The sequence below is a fragment of the Ahaetulla prasina genome, chromosome 8, assembly GCF_028640845.1.
Source record: "Ahaetulla prasina isolate Xishuangbanna chromosome 8, ASM2864084v1, whole genome shotgun sequence".
NCBI lineage: Eukaryota > Metazoa > Chordata > Lepidosauria > Squamata > Colubridae > Ahaetulla > Ahaetulla prasina.
In genome coordinates this window covers 71,143,853-71,161,929 of record NC_080546.1, presented here as the reverse complement: position 1 = coordinate 71,161,929, position 18,077 = coordinate 71,143,853, and positions in this window count along the sequence as shown.

Here is an 18,077-nt window from a genome sequence, read left to right as displayed (position 1 = left end):
TCAACATATTGTTTAGGCTGCAATATCATGCTAGCAGTCTTACTGTATAACTACCATGCCTAGTCTCTGGTCATATAATTAAACTATGGTAGTTGCCATTTTAGCAACTTAGAAACTGTAATTATAGCAGCAGACAATGTCGCTAGAAGGCAAAATCACAAAATTCCACCTTATTTATTCTAGACATGTCAAAGTCACCAGAAAAGGCAATTATGCTTGTAATGGTCAGTAGTAAAAGTCCTCCAAAAAACGCAATGGATAGACATAATTAAAGCCATCACTAGTCAAAACATCTGAACGCCTGAACACCATCACTCTGCTAAACAAATGATTTCCTCAACACTGTCAAACTATTTACTAAATCTGCGCTACTATTAATCTTGTCATCGTTCCCCATCACCATCTCCTTCCACTTATGACTGTAACTTTGTTGCTTGTATCCTTATGATTTATACTGATATTGTTTCCTAATTGCTTAATTGTAGCCTATGACTATCATTAAGTGTTGTAAGTATTGTACCTTGATGAAGATATCTTTTCTTTTATGTATACTGACAGCATATGCACCAAGACAAATTCCTTGTGTGTCCAATCACACTTGGCCAATAAAAAAAATCTATTCTATTTATCTGGAAGAAGCCATACAAGATCAGAAAAAGTGGACATGGTCTGTAGAATTGCTGAGAATCAGACATAATTGAACAGATTTTATCACCATCTCTGGAGGTTTCAGATAGAAGTATTCAAGGCCTGTTTTTGATCTGGTCTCGGATTGCCTTTCACTATTGTGACCCTATACAGGGGTTGCAGAGGGATGTGGTATGCTGGAACCTGGGAACTGGTTTGATAAAAAATAGACATTTGACAAAATAAACATAAAACTAAAGATAGAGATAGGGACAAGGCAGACAAACATATAGAGATAGATGATAGTTAGATGATAGATAATAAAGAAAAATGAAGTTTTAAAATAAACTGTAAATTTTATACCCAACAATTCTACTGATTGTTTGTTTACCCCTGAAACTGTGTCAGCAGTCCCTCTTTGAGAGTACAGCTTTTAAAAAGTAAATAGATCTCTGTGTTTTTTTATTTGTATAGAAATCAGCCTTAATCCAACAATAAAGTAGTGGAGGTATTATTTAAAATTCTATCATCTAAGAAACACTATGGTTAACCCAACTGTATGGTCCTAATACAATAGGACAGTTCTAAAGACCCGGTGGCGTAGAGGTGGAGTTCTTGCCTCACAATCAGGAGGTTGTGAGATTGATCCTAGGTAGAGGCAGATGTAGGGTCTCCTCGTTGGGCAGGGGGTTGGACTACATGACCTGCAAGGTCCCTTCCAACTCTGTTAATCTGTTTACTGTTCTGTTTAAAGTATTCAGAATTCTCATTTATTGTGGCAAGAGGAAAGGAATGAAATGCCAAGAATGAAAGAAAAAAGTTGTCTTCACCCTATATCCACACCAACTGTTTCTAATTTAATGAAACATCTTAAAGAGAATAACCAAGCTCAGAGAACATCAAGGATCCCTTATTTCTAATTTGTTAACTTTTCAGATAAACTGGGTATTTAAAGTGAGGATGGCTAGTTTATCATCATGGTTTCTCATAGATACAAATCAAATATTAAAGATACTGAGAATTGTTTATCAGAACATAGCAATGTCTATTTTAAAGATTCCATTACGGATATCAGATTTTATAACTTTGATATGAGTTCATATAAGTATGAACTGAGCTATCATTTAGATGTATTTGTCCCCTAACACCATTTTCCCACTTCCCTTTTTGCTACTTTAGAAAAGTAACAAAATCACTTTTTCATTATCAAGCTTCTAATAGTTAAACTGATTTTAATTGTTTCCGTTCTATGTTATGTTTTATATTTTTGTTTGATTTTGTTACTTTATCATTGTTACACTGGCTTGATATAAACTGAATCAGGACGATGAAAGAACCAAGAAAAAAATCTTAATTTTGCATTGCTTATCAATTTACTTAAATTTGATGGGAAAATGTTTTTTGATTTGTGACATTTTCATGAATAAGATGTATTTTCTTAATTTCCTCAAGTTATGAAATAGAATATTATGTTACTGGTGATATCAGTATTACTATTTATTTATTTGTTTGTTTGTTTGTTTGTTTGTTTGTTTGTTTATTTTGTGAAACACAACAGTATATATAAGTATAAGCATGAAATAACCATACGAATTGGATACAATCAAAGGGAACATTAGGACAGGAACGGTAGGGACGCTGGTGCTCTTATGCACACCCCTTATAGACCTCTTAGGAATGGGGTGAGGTCAATAGTAGATAGTCTTTGGTTAAAGCTTTGGGGATTTTGGGAAGAGACCACAGAGTCAGGTAGTGCATTCCAGGTATTAACAACTCAGTTACTCAATTAAGTCATATTTTTTACAATCAAGATTGGAGCGGTTCACATTAAATTTAAATCTGTTGTGTGCTCGTGTATTGTTGTGATTGAAGCTAACGTACTCTTCGACAGGAAGGACATTGTAGCAGATGATTTTATGAGTTGTACTCAGGTCATGCTGAAGGCGGCAGAGTAGATAAAATTACTGGGAGATTTGATGGAAGATTTTGAGTTGAAAGATATATGGAAAAGGCAGAATTTTGATGATAGAGACTATACTTATTTTTCGGACAGGCACCAATCTTTTTCACCTATTGATTTACCAATGACTTGCTTTCTAGGGTTAAGAAAACAAAGATATTTCCAAGGTGTTTAACTGATCATAGTCTGGTATGGATGGAGTTTCAATATGAAGGTGGAAGAAGATCATGGAGAATAAATGAATAAATGAAAATTTGTTTAGATATGAGGATAATGTAAATCAATATAAAAAACAAATCAAAGAATTTTTTGATTATAATTTGAATATGGGAACTTCGATAGAAATGGTGTGGGACGCTAGCAAGGCCTTTATGAGAGGAAATTTGATATATATTAATAGTAGACAGAGGAGAAAATTACAAAAACAGCGTAGGGATTTAGAAGAGGAAATTCAGAGGAAACAACAATTACTGGTATATAATCCACATGATTTAAAAATTAATGAGACGATAAAGATATTACAGAGTCAATTTAATATGTTAATGGCAGATCAGGTGGCAACCAATATACAATATGCTAAACATAATACTTTTTGTAATGCCAATAAATCAGGGAGGTGGTTGGCTTATATGTTAAGGAAAAGACAGAAAGCACGTACTATTGAAAGAATTGAATACAAGGGTAAAGTGAGATTTCAACAGGATAAAATTAAAAAAGCTTTCTTGGAATATTATACAAATTTATATGACAGAGATACAATATTGAATATGGATATTGATAAATATTTGAAAAAATATAAGGTTAAAGGTTTAACTAATGAACAAAGGGAAGAGTTGAATTGGTCTATAACTTCTGAGGAAATTACTTTGATAATAAAGCAATTAAAAATAGGGAAATCCCCGGGCACAGATGGACTTACAGCAATATATTATAAAAAGTTACAGGATGAGATAGTTGGTCCACTTATGGAGTTATTTAATCAGATACTGATGGGAGGAGGAGTGCCACCATCATGGAGGACTACTTTTATTTCATTGATACCAAAAGAGGATCAGGATTGTACTAAGCCTGGGAATTATAGACCGATTTCACTCTTGAATAATGATTATAAGATTTTTGCGAAAATAATGGCAAATAGGTTAATGGAAATTGTACAACAAAGGATTCATACTGACCAGTCTGGTTTTATAAAAGGGAGACAAATGAGGAATAATGTTAGGCAGATAGTGAATTTATTGGAATATTTGGAAAAGAAAAATCAGATTCCGGCAGCATTTATATTTTTGGATGCAGAGAAAGCTTTTGATCATTTGCATTGGGAATTTTTATTTAAATTAACAGACAAAATGCAATTTGGAAATGGTTTTATATGAATACTTAGGGCAATTTATGGAGAGCAAACAGCTCAGATAATAATTAATGGTAGTTTGACAGATAGTTTTAAAATTGCGAAAGGAACAAGGCAGGGGTGTCCTTTATCACCTTTATTGTTTATTTTGTCTTTGGAACCTTTATTGGATAAGATAAGAGAGTTAAGGGAGATAGAGGGTATTAGAATTAGAAGACATGAATACAAAGTTAGAGCATTTGCAGATGATTTGGTTGTTATGTTGACTCAGCCTATAAATTCGAGTGTATATTTGTTGGAAGTAATTAATCAATATGGAAGGGTCTCAGGGTTTAAAGTGAATCAAAATAAAACAAAAGTGTTAACCAAAAATATGATTAAGAACCAGAAAGAAAAACTAGAGGAAATAACAGGATTTGAAATTGTAAAAAAGGTTAAATATTTAGGAGTCTTTCTTACTTCATCAAATGTAAAATTGTATAAGAATAATTATGATGTGTTATGGAAAAAAATTCAGAAGGAAATGAATACTTGGAAAAAATTACAATTATCTTTGTTGGGGAGAATAGCAGCTATAAAAATGAATGTTTTGCCTAAATTCTTGTTCTTGTTTCAGATGATACCAATAATTAAGAAAGACAAAAATTTGGAAGAATGGCAGATTGGAATTAATAAATTTATATGGGAAGGGAAAAAAGCGAGAGTTAAAATGAAAATAATGCAAGATACACGGGAAAGAGGAGGATTAAAAATGCCTAATTTAAAACTGTATTATGAAGCAGTTGTTCTTTCAGTCATAAGTGATTGGCTTAATTTGACGGAGGAAAGGATTTTGACTATAGAAGGTTATGATTTATTATATGGTTGGCATGCATATTTATTGTATGATAAGAAAGTAGATAAAGCTTTTAAGAATCATATGTTGAGAATTTCTCTTCTGCGTGTCTGGAAAAAATATTATTATAAGTTAAATTATAAAATTCCTATATGGGCAAGTCCTCGGCATGCAGTAGAGAATATAAATATAGAACAAGAACAAGAAATGATTACTTATAAGGATCTTTTATATAATAAGAGGGGAAATTTACAACTAAAATCTTTGGAGACATTAAAAGAAGAAGGGAGGAATCATACTTGGTTTCAATATGGACAGTTAAAGGCTAGATGGAAAGAAGATCAGAAAATTGGTGTTATTCAAAATGAAGAAAATTTGGTTAAACAAATTAGAAATCAAACCCAGGGGCATATAAAGAGATTGTATAATGTGTTGATAGAAATAGATTCTGAAAGAGATTTAATAAAGGATTGTATGATAAAATGGGCACAGAATATTCAGGAACCAATAATGTTGGAAACATGGGGAAAAATTGGGTTAGAAATGTTAAATTTACGCAAGTGCAGAATTTAAGGGAAAATTTTTATAAGATATTTTATAGATGGCATTTAGATCCTAAGAAATTATCATGTATGTATCCAAATATGCAAGCGAAATGTTGGAGATGTAATTGTGATGATGCTACATATTTTCATGTATGGTGGACTTATCCAGTCTTTCTGGATAAGAATTTGGTGGATTATGCAGAATGTTCTGAAGAAGAAGATAAAGTTCCTACCACAATTTTTCCTTTTGTGAATAACAACAGACTGTACAGTGATTGAGACTAAATTGATTTTGAACTTAATAACAGCAGCAAGACTGTTGATTGGACAATATTGGAAGAAAAAAGAATTACCCACAATAGAAGAATGGATATTGAAAGTTTCCAATTTGGCTGAGATGGCTAAAATCTCAGCCTTCTTGAAAGACAGTACTCAAGAAAAATATCTAAATGAATGGAAGAATTGGATTGATTATATTCAAAATAGATATCAGATTAAGAAATTTCAGATTGCCTTTGAATGAAGGACGTTGTTTTTGATTTTAATGGAAGAAGTCAGGTTATGTGAGAGAGAAGGATTATAATTGTGTTAGATTTTAAAAATTTAATGTATGACTGTTTGTTTATTGAACTATACCTTGTGTTTGCTCCGGGAAGTCGAGGGGGAGGGGGGTTTTGGAGGGAGGGGGGAAGGAGGGGGAGGGGGGAGGGGAGGGGAGGGGAGGGGAAAAATTTAATTGTTGCTGTAAAACTTTTTCAATAAAAAAAATTACTGGGAGATTGGTGCTATGATGGCGAGAGGAAATCTTTTTTACACCATGAAAAATCAGCAAAGGCTTCATCAACTGGGATGAACTGCTATTCAGCAACCATCATCCTTTCTGAATATGGATATTCATATTTTCCCTTTTACTACCACGCACAGCACTGGAAGTTTCAGCTAGCATTCTATTTTAGCTGGTACTATTATTTCTATGTGAAATGTGCAGGTTAAAGAAATAAATTCTAGCATGAACTACAGAAGAAGGTTGATGTTATTTTTCAACAGGATTACACAGCTACAAGGAAAACTGATGATTCTGGATGAGCAAGAGGTTGAATCTGAGTGAGGTTGTGGGTATGTACTAATTAACAGTACAAAATAAAAAAAACCATAATCCCAATATAATTGGTATATGCTATCATATCAGATGGCTGTAAATGTAGTTCATGCACTAGAAATGTAAAAAAATAGAACAACTTATACTTCTCTGCGAACAATATCATAGATGAACATGTTCTTTGGTACTTTCCTCCACCAAGCTTTATACAAAAGTGAAATCATTGATTGACTGATTTTTAAAGAGCTCTTACATTGTAATTTACCAAGGGAATATTGAATCTTCTTTAGCAGTTTTGCTTGGAATTCACATCTCAAATAATTAATTTCAAACCATTTATTTCATTCTAGGAATGACTTCCACTGTTCCTCTTGCAGAAATCTCCCAATTCTTTCTGGAGCCTTTCACATTGAAATAAGTTTAGCAAGTTATGAGTCATATACACAGCAAAGAATGCTGAACTGTTTGGTGTTACAATAATCAGTAAGCAGAATTGTGGTTATGGGATATTTCTTTTCATTTTATATAGAAAAACACATTTCAGTTTAATATTATTCCTTTTTGCCTTCTATCTTTTCTTCCTGTTATATACATATTTGTTCTTTTTCACAACACACCCAAACACACACACACACAAATTCAAATTCCAAGCATGTATTAAACTAATGTCAATGCAGTTATGAGATCTAATCTGGAATAAAATTAATGATGCACCAGTTACACTGATAAGTAATCTCTAAAACTTCTTTGACATTAATAGCCTTTGAAAAGTTTCTCAATTAATTCTTTAGTTTTGGCACACTACCATAGGTTCTATAAAGCATTAAATGAAATATTAGACCACAATAGATGTCCTGTATCTCACTGAAGTAAATGGAATCTGTCCAAGCATACTTGTGCAGGTCACTCATTTTCAAGAAACTTGGCACGACTTTGCATACATGTATAAATTATTATTGTTCTTATTTACAACATCAGCTTTTTAGCAGTCCTTTCATCATCTCTAATTACAACTGAATCACTGTGAGAAGACCCAATACTAATTGCACAATTTGTTCACTAACCTATGGATTATCTACTATGTCATTATCAAATCACTGTTCTATATTATTTTTTCATTTTTTATTTTCTTCTGATTTTGAAATAATTGGAAAGATACCTACAGTAAACACTACAGGTCATCTATTACCTTATCTACCAGTAAATCTTTTCTTATAAAGACCTGTAGTGCATCACATTGAAGTCACATGATGTGACTTTTTGTGGGTGTGGGCGTGGCTGCATGTGATGCATCCAGCCTGCGGACTGCCAGTTTGGCATCCCTGGGTTAGGTGATCCCTGCTATATTCCCACCTTGTTTCCTTTCCTTAATTTTCAAAGAGGCAGTCAGTCTTGCTGAAGATTGTGCAGTATTCGGTATTTCAAGATGAAAATGGTGAGAAATGTTACCTATTAGGTATGTTTGTCACCTTGAGTTATTTATAAAGTAATAAAAATAGGATAAAATCATATAAATTACAACTAAATAAATATTAAAGAAGGCTGAATTTTTTTTCTTACATCACATTCTTCCCACCTTTATATTGAATTGTCCCATCAGGTTAATTCACATTATCTTCATTCAGATTCTCCACCCCCTCCCCTTTGTGTCAGACACTGTTTAAGGCATTTCTGTGTTGAAAGGATCAGCTGGTGACATCTCCATTGCCTGGGGGCAAGGAGCTGGAGTGAGTGGCAGGAACTCAGCCCACCACACAGCAGCACTCAGGTCTCAAACATGGGTTTGCTAATCTCTCATCCAGCATCCTAATCACATGAAGCACCATGTTCCTTTTCATTCAGACTTATGAACTGTTTCTCCTCATATATATAGTATCAGAACAGAGAACACTTAAAGTCTCTTAGTCACTTTAGATTTGAAAGGAGAAAACCATTCTCCAAGGGGCAATAGAATGATAAAGAGAATAATTGTATTGGAGGTTGAAGTATTCTATGTGTGTCACTGAGAGTAGTGCATGTTCTAGATAAGCAACACCAGAAAGATTTCACAATAGAAGTTAAATAGAAATTAAAACTACATGGAATCAGTATAGCACAGGGGTCTGCAAACTTGGCTCCTTTAAGACTTGTGGACTTCAACTCCCAGAGTTCCTTAGCCAGCAAAGCTAAGCCACACAAGCATCCAACCCAACCAAAGCCCTTCAAAACATCCTAAGCAGACTACAAGACCCAACAACCCCAGAAGAAAAAACATAAGTCATCTACAACAGGACTGCAAAAAGCAATATATAGGACAGGGGTCTCCAACCTTAGTAACTTTAAGACTTGTGGACTTCAACTCCCAGAATTCCTCAGCCAGCTTTGCTGTACTATTGATTTACAAGTTCTTAGGTTATTTTAGACTTCTTGTATACCTGTATACAAGAATGTATACCTGTATACAAGGACCTGTATACTGCACGAATCAAGAAGAATCAAGAAGAGGGCCGTGAAAATATTTGCAGATCCCTCACATCCTGGACATAAACTGTTTCAACTCCTACCCTCAAAACGACGCTATAGAGCACTGCACACCAGAACAACTAGACACAAGAACAGTTTTTTCCCGAAGGCCATCACTCTGCTAAACAAATAATTCCCTCAACACTGTCAGACTATTTACTGAATCTGCACTACTATTAATCGTTTCATAGTTCCCATCACCAATCTCTTTCCACTTATGACTGTATGACTAGAACTTGTTGCTGGCAATCTTATGATTTATATTGATATATTGATCATCAATTGTGTTGTAAATGTTGTACCTTGATGAACGTATCTTTTCTTTTATGTACACTGAGAGCATATGCACCAAGACAAATTCCTTGTGTGTCCAATCACACTTGGCCAATAAAAAATTCTATTCTATTCTATTCTATTGTATATAATTAACAGTCTATTTGCTATTGTTCTAATTGTTTGTCTATTATGATTAGAACAACAAAATTGTATTTAATATTTTTAAACTTTCGTTGCAATCTAGACACTTACCGTTCCTATATGCAGAATTTAAAATAATAAAACAATGCAGAGAATATGGTGAAAATACTTCTATTGCCTCACCATTCACTAGCCTCACATATCAATGTGTATATATTGGCGTTTATAATCTGTAAAGAAACCAATTAGGAATTCAGCTTGCAGCTTATAGGCCTCCAGCACTGGAAGGCACACACATTGCCAAGTTTCCTGAGTTTGCCATGCCTTGCTGATGGTTCCATCACATTTGCATGTGTCATTTTCTCCTGCAGACATTGCCACCTGCCAGCACTGACACAAGAATGGACATGTTCTCTAAGGCAGAAAAGCACTAACAGCTGGAAGCAACTTCCTTCTGGGATTCAAGCAGAGAACAAGCAAGTGAACCTGCTGTTTTCAAGTGTTCCTTGTTGAGACTCCAGCTACATATGTGCCACCAATAAAAATGTAAGTTCTTTTTCAAAACAGTCTGAAAGACAGGACTGGCTGCTGTTGTTTATTCTTTAAAGTCCTCTTAATACAATATTTATTCAAATAAAGTATTTTTAAAAGGGAGAAAGTTCACAGGGGAGGAAAATAAGAGGAAAATCCTTCCCTACCAGGATTTTAAAAGTCATTTTGGTCTACACTATTTGCTGAGTTAATTGTAAGAAAATGAATGATTTTTGTGATATTGTTCCATTAAATTAAATTTTATTCTGGGAAGGGAGGACAAAAGAGCGCAGATTATGTTAAAACAGAACCAATAAACCAATAAACCATGAAAATATGATTTACAATAAAATTATCTTGCAACACTAAAATAGGAGTATTATCTAGCAGAGAAAAATATACCCAGTCAAAAGGTGGGTATGGGATTTACTAGGCTCAATCAAATATAATTAAAATTAAACTGTGGCTTATCCAGAATTCTTTATTAAGCCTGCCTGTCAAAAGGAGGGGCCAGAGGAAAGAAGAGAGCAGCCATTTTAACTCCAATTTTTGAAGACAGGTGACTCCCTAGGCCTTTTTTTTTTATCAAGTTTTTATTTTTAAAAACATTCATACATATCATTATGTTGATGGTGTGGTGTTTGAGTATCATACATTTCAATACAGATAAACATGTTCATAATTCCATTATTACATTCCAATTTTCTTATTCCATATTATTTACCCCAATCTTTTATACAAAGCCTTTTGAACATCACCGCTACTACATCAACTACACTTTTGAACTCTTAATCTTCCCGCAAAAGTGAGATCCAACAGAACTACGCAGATTGCCAGGGTGAGTCTTTTGAAATTACCTCCATCACCCCACAAACTTTTGAAATTACCCAACAAACTCCTTCTCTACTGCCCCAAACTTCCACCATCACCATCATCACTGCTTTCATCCATCTTCATTTTCCCACCACTTCCTTCTCTACTAATTCCAACATCCGCCAGCACCATCAACCACGCTACCTCCAACACCAACATCCCCACATCCTCAAAAGGTGCGAAAGAGAAAGATTACAGTATATAAAGTAATAGAGAGATTCTACTTCACCAAATTTGGTCCATCCTAATCCACCAATTCTCCATCTTTACAACACTGCCATCTTGTGGAAAGAATTTTCCATCTATTAACATTAGCAAAATTACAGCAAAATTAACTATTAAATAATCAATCATGCCAGGCAGAAATCCAAGCAAAAATTCAAATACAAAACACTCCATTCAATAGATGAAATTGCAAATAATGTCCAATACGAAACAAACTTATGTCATAACTGCAAAAACCCCATAACTAAAAATTTTACTAAACATAGACACAATTATAAAATCACAACAAAATATCATTGAATCCATTCAAGCTAACCTAGAAAAAACAATCATTAAATCTATTATATCAAACATTGAAAAAACCGTCATTAACAACATTCAAACAAACTTAGAAAAAAAATTACTAGCACACCTGGATGCTCAACTTGATACACGTTTCACAAATCTAGATGCACAACTTGATGCACGATGCACGTTTCACAAATCTGGATGCTCAACTTGATGCACGCTTCACAAACCTTGAAAATAAAATTATAGCAAACCTTGAAAATAAAATTACAACAAAAACAAATGAAAACACAACTGATCAAAAACATCTCCCATTTCAACAAACATTGCCTTGCACACAAACATCTACCAATCAACCTAAAAATGTAGAAACACTAGTAAAAGATACTATGGAGAGAGAGAAAAAACGTCAAAATGCTATATTATTTGGACTAGATATTACAAATGAACCAGATATTGAAAAAATACGAAACATCATTTCAAATTACAAATTAACAACCTTTGACCCTAGTGAAATAATTGAAGTCTCCAGAGATGGACCTGAATTCAAATACAACGATGGTTCAATAGCACCCAAATTCTGTAGAATCATATGCAAAAATGAAACCAGCAAAAGAAATATCATTTATACTATAAACACAATTGCCAGAAACAACCTCAGCTACAACAAACTTAGAGCTAGACCAGACTTATCATTCCTACAACATATTAGATCCTATGAACTTTGTTCAGAGCTCAAACGACGACAAGAAGAAGGAGAAACCAACCTTTACATTAACTATCGTGCTGACTGTATAAAAACAATATCCTTCAATCAAACCCCCATCATTCAAACACACTCCAATCAAATCATTCAACCATTCACCAAACAAGGCATCCATCCATCTATAAATTGAAACACCCATTCATCCATCGATCAACCTGCAAATCCTCAATCAACCATTCATCACCTCCAATCATCCAATGATCAACCACTCATTGCTCAACCAACCTGCATTCCACCACCTGTTACAAAACACACTTAATCAACCACAAATCAAAACTAGGTATGCATGCCCCTTACCTCTCCTACACTAAATACTACAGGTCTCAAATGTAAATTAATAAATGCAAGAAGTATTGTAAACTGAATTTATCCTCTTATTAAACAATGGTACATTTGAGATCATATTTGTTTGTGAAACATGGCTAAACTCATCCTTCAATGACTCTATTATTTCTAACAAAGAATACCAAGTCCTTCGATCAGATCGTGAACACCGCAGAGGTGGTGGTGTAGCTATTTTTTACAAAAAAACACTGAACTTAAAAAATATTCAAGTTCCACATAAACTCTCTCTACCTGAAACTATTGTATGTGACCTGACCACCAACACCACACTTAGATTCATACTATGCTACAGAGCCCCTGACTACTATAACACTCATGCAAATATGTTAACCTCACTACTAACATGGGCTACCTCTTGCCCATATCCTCTCATCTTTCTGGGAGACCTAAATCTACCTTCTATAAACTGGATAACAAATGAATGTACAACTGAACCAATCCATACTACACTATACAACGCAGTTACAAACCTAGGTCTTGAACAACTAGTAACTAACAATACTAGACTCATGAACTGCCTTGACCTCATCTTTTGTAATAATGCAAACTCAATTTATGGACTACAAGTAAATGAATCCTTTTCCAACAGTGACCACTGCATGATAGACTTTTATCTAAACATACGGCCTCGCATAAATCATCACAACAATAGTACTCCAAACTACAATTTTAAAAAAGCCAACTATGACCTTATAAACAATGATCTCTCATTTCTTGACTGGCAAAATCTATTCTCAACCTGTATCACTGTAGAAGACTACTATAAAGTATTCCTACTTGAAATCAATAAAATCATCAAACTATACATACCACAAATCACCACCAAAATCAAAAAGAAAAACAAATTACCCATATCAATAAAAAAACTGCAATCCAAAAAAAAATCCCTCTGGAAAAAAAACAAAAAGGGTTATGTAGCAAACTTCAAAAACCGCTACAAGAATATTTGCAACCAAATAAAAACAGAATGTAACACTTACCACACCAAACAAGAAGAAGACCTTCTACGCACTAATTCCAATCGTGCTTTCTAAAATTTTGTAAACAATAAACTTAAAGAAACAAGATCCATCCCACCACTAAAAGAACCTAACGGCAAAGAATGTACTGACGAAACAGTTAAAGCAAACCTCTTCAACACATTCTTCGGCTCAGTCTTTGTAAACAGTGATGGCTCATATCCAACATTCCCCAATCGTACCAAAAATATTAACAACAACTTAACTCATATAAACTTCACAGAAGAAAACAACGACCTAACACATATAGACTTCACTGAAGATAATGTTGAAAAAGCCCTTCGCAACCTGAAACCATCTTTATCTATTGGACCAGATGGACTATGTGCATACTTTTTAAAAAAACTTTCAATTAATATAACTGAACCCTTAAGCATAATCTTTAATAAAGCCTTCAAAACTAGTTCCCTTCCAAAACTCTGGTCTCTAGCCACAGTCATCCCTATCTTCAAAAAAGGAGATCCAAGCCAAGTTGAAAATTACAGACCTATCTCTCTATGCTGTGTCTCATGCAAAGTAATGGAATCTATCATAAACCAATCCATTACACTTCACCTTGAAACAAACAACCTTCTCTCTAATAAACAATTTGGTTTCAGAAAAAAATTGTCTTGTAACTTACAACTTCTTCATTGCAAAACATATGGACTACCAACCTTGATCAAGGTAAAGCAATAGATGCAATCTACATAGACTTCTGCAAAGCTTTTGATTCAGTAGTACATCATAAACTACTCCTCAAACTAAAATCCTACGGCATTTCGGGACCTCTTCACAATTGGATAAACGCCTTCCTGTCAAACAGACAACAAGTGGTCAAAATTGGTAACGCTATATCAAATCCTGTTCCTGTCAAAAGTGGCGTTCCCCAAGATAGTGTTCTTGGTCCAACGCTCTTCATACTATACATCAATGATCTCTGTGACCTCATCTCAAGTTATTGTGTTCTCTTTGCTGACGATGTCAAACTATTTAATACCACTAACAATACTTCTACCCTTCAAGAAGACCTCGACTTAGTTTCCAATTGGTCTAAAACTTGGCAACTCCAAATCTCTACCAGAAAATGCTCAGTGTTACATATTGGAAAAAAGAATCCTATCAAGAAGTACAAACTTGATGGTCATTACCTTACTGACGACCCTCACCCTGTCAAAGATCTTGGAGTTCTCATATCAAATGACGTAAATGCCAAAGCCCACTGCAACTACATAGCAAAAAAGGCTCTAAAAGTAGTTAAACTAATTTTACGCAGCTTTTTTTCCAAAAACTCTACACTACTAACTAGAGCATACAAAACATTTGCCAGACCTATTCTTGAATACTGTTCATCAGTCTGGAACCCACACCACATCTCTGACATAAATACAATAGAACGCGTCCAGAAATATTTTACTAGAAGAGTTCTTCACTCCTCCGAAAACAACAAAATACCTTATGCCACCAGGCTTGAAATCCTGGGATTAGAAAATTTACAATTACGTCGACTTCGACATGACCTGTGTTTAACACACAAAATCATCTATTGCAATAGCCTTCCTGAAAATGACTACTTCAGCTTCAATCGCAATATTACAAGAGCAAAAAATAGATTCAAGCTTAATGTCAAACACTTCAAACTTGATTGCAGAAAATATGACTTCTGCAACAGAGTTGTTAATGCTTGGAACTCATTACCTGACTCCATAGTCTCTACAAAAAATCCCAAAATCTTCAACCAAAAACTGTCTACTATTGACCTCACCCCATTCCTAAGAGGACTATAAGGGGCGTGCATAAGAGCACAAAAGTGCCTGCCGTTCCTGTCCTATTGTTCTCTTTATTATATCTAATTAATATAGCTATGCATATATATCATGATATGTTTTTCTTTTTTACTATGACAATGTTTATGTATACTGTTGTGACAAAAATAAATAAATAAATAAAATAAATAAACAAAGCAAATGTCTGTGATGCATCAACTTTCCCCCACTCCTAATAAAATTCTGTGAATGAGTAAGAGTAATTGTAGAATATAGCCATATCTGGAAGCACCATCACACTGAAGATAGAATGAATAAGGGGATATATGCTAAGCTGACAACGGCTACCATATAGTTGTCAAGCTATAGGTTGAAATATGGGCAAATGAACTTGTTGAAAACCATTTTTGAAAATGTTAAACTCAGATATGACCCAGATCTATCTCAAGTTCCGAGCAAAGTTTCTCAGTTTATTTGTATAGGAATAAGAGAAACATAAATATTTTGACATTAGTAGCATGAGATACCTAGCTAAGATGGTGCACTAGTTAAAAATGTGCAATCTCATTGTGTGATATTGCCCAATGGCTGAAAAAAAAAGAAAATCAGATTTCTTAATCACTGGGGTAAATTCTGCCCTAAACAATTAAACTGGGCATTATCCAATACCCAGGAAAACTGCTTATTAATATCTTGAAGAAAGTCATGAGTAGAATACATAAAAATCATACTGACTGAAGATCAATTGAAAGTACATTTAAAAACTAGAAACTGAAATAAAACATTATGTATTAATAGTCATATGATAATGAGATCAATGCATTCCATAAAACTCTTCCAGTTAATAAAAATTCCAATTTCATCTGCAGTTCTAATAGGCAAGTCAGAATCAATGACAGCATCCCAAAATAAAGAGATGCAAGGCACTCCAGGGGTTGCATTTACTGTATGTTATGGAGGCTAAAATAACCAGCGATGTTGTATTTCCAAGGATGAATCTGTGCTATAAGAACAATTGTTACACATTTCCTTAGGCTAGTCTAAGTCAATATAAGACTGTAACAAAAATCTTCAAAATGTAACCTTGCAAAAGGGAATTCAGTTATCAAACCTATATATAATCCTTTTAAAATGCACTTTTAAGTTAAATGTGTTTAAAAAGAATTGTTTAAGAAAATTGGCATTGATCGGTGCTTCAAAAGCTCATAACTTATCAGTTTAATATGCATATTATATATGCCAATGTGCACTCCAAGTCATAACTATGCTCTAGGGTTTTTGAAGTGGAAATTATAGTTTAATATCGCAACAGAGGAAAGCGGATCCTGTCTCCTAGAGACTTGCTTACCATTTGTAAGTAATGCTTGTTATGACCTTTATTTTTTAACACCTGTTTGGAAAAATAAAATGAAAACCTGGCCAAATAGCTTTAGGAGTTTGCTCCTGTGTCACACCAGAAGCACACCAGAAGCACACATATCCACAACCTAAGGATATGCTGATTCTTCATTGACCTTTGGGGTTCTTTTTTTTTTTATTGAAAGAGTTTTAAAAAACAAAAACATTTTTCCCCCTTTTTTCCCCCTCCCCCAAAAACACCCTTCCCCTCCTCCCCCAGCTTCCCGGGTCAATCACAAGGTATTGTTATACATAAACCAAACATAGAATAAAATTTTCCCTTCCAATCCAAATAACCACATCCAAAGCTTTTCATCTCCCAACCCCCTCCCCATTACATAAAATAACTTTCTAATTATTCAAAGGCAATCTGATATTTCTTAATCTGATATCTGTTTTGTAGATAATCAATCCATTTTTCCATTCAATTAAGTATCTTTCCTGCGTATTGTCTTTTTAAAACGCTGAGATTTTAGCCATCTCAGCCAAATTAATGACTTTCAGTATCCATTCTTCTATTGTAGGTACCTCTTCTTTCTTCCAGTATTGTCCAATCAACAGTCTTGCTGCTGTTATTAAATTCAGAATCAATTTAGTCTCAATCCCTGTACAATCCGTTATAATTCCCAAAAGGAAAAATTGTGGCAGGAACTTTATCTTCTTCTTCAGTACATTTTGAATAATCCACCAAATTCTTATCCAAAAGACCTTAATTTTCTTGCAAGTCCACCAAATATGAAAATATGTAGCGTCATCACAATCACACCTCCAACATTTCGCTTGGATATTAGGATACATACATGATAATTTTTTGGGATCTAAATGCCATCTATAAAACATCTTATAAAAATTTTCCCTTAAATTCTGTGCTTGTGTAAACTTAACATTTCTAACCCAAATTTTCTCCCATGTTTCCAACATTATTGGTTCCTGAATATTCTGTGCCCATTTTATCATACAATCCTTTACCAAATCCTTTTCCGAATCTATTTCAAGCAACACATTATACAATCTCTTTATATGCTCCTGGGTCTGATTTCTAATTTGCTTTATTAAATTTTCCTCCCTTTGCATTATACCAATTTTTTGATCTTCTTTCCATCTAGCACTTATTTGCCCATATTGAAACCAAGTATAATTCCTCCCTTCTTCATTTAATACCTGTAATGATTTTAATTGCAATCTACCTCCTTCAGCATACAAAAGTTCTTTATAAGTAATCATTTCCTGTTTCTGTTCTATATTTATATTCTCTATTGCATGCCTAGGGCTCGCCCATATAGGAATCTTGTATTCTAATTTATAGGAATATTTTTTCCAGACCCGCAAAAGAGCACTTCTCAACACATGATTCTTAAAAGCCCTATCCACTTTTTTTTCATAAAATAAGTACGCATGCCATCCATATAACAAGTCATGACCTTCTATATTCAAAATTCTTTCCTCTGTTAAGTTATTTATTTTATTTATTTATTTATTTATTGATCACATTTGTATACCGCCCTATCTCCCGAGGGACTCAGGGCGGTTAACAGGCATATAAAAAGGACATAT